The sequence below is a fragment of the Penaeus monodon genome, chromosome 24, assembly GCF_015228065.2.
Source record: "Penaeus monodon isolate SGIC_2016 chromosome 24, NSTDA_Pmon_1, whole genome shotgun sequence".
NCBI classification, from domain to species: Eukaryota; Metazoa; Arthropoda; class Malacostraca; order Decapoda; family Penaeidae; genus Penaeus; species Penaeus monodon.
This window is the reverse complement of record NC_051409.1, coordinates 36,997,404-36,997,827: the sequence shown is the minus strand read 5'-3', so window position 1 is coordinate 36,997,827 and position 424 is coordinate 36,997,404.

Here is a 424-nt window from a genome sequence, read left to right as displayed (position 1 = left end):
TGTCTGATGCTTTCGCTATCGGGTACATACTGTTTGTCACTTTAAAAATAACTTCATCCTACATGCTACGAAGAATATGACTAGTACGTAATTCCTACAACGATACTGTACAAACTTATGACTTATCTATTTAGTTTACCTTTTAATTATTTTCCCTTTTTATTCACCATAGTGTTTAAGTTCATTCAGTATATACAAGACTGGTTAAAGCATTATTCTCACCAAATAATGCTATTCCACATACTTTTCTTTCGTTTGAATTCCGGGCGAGAAAACGTTTGAAAATTAAAACTTGGCAACTCGACTAATAATGCGTCCAATCTTAGAAAAGGAAAAACCGGCAACTCAACCCGAATTCTGGATTACTCCGATTTTTAAAGATTATTCTTTACTAATCAGATTAAAATACTAGTTGTAGCGGTTG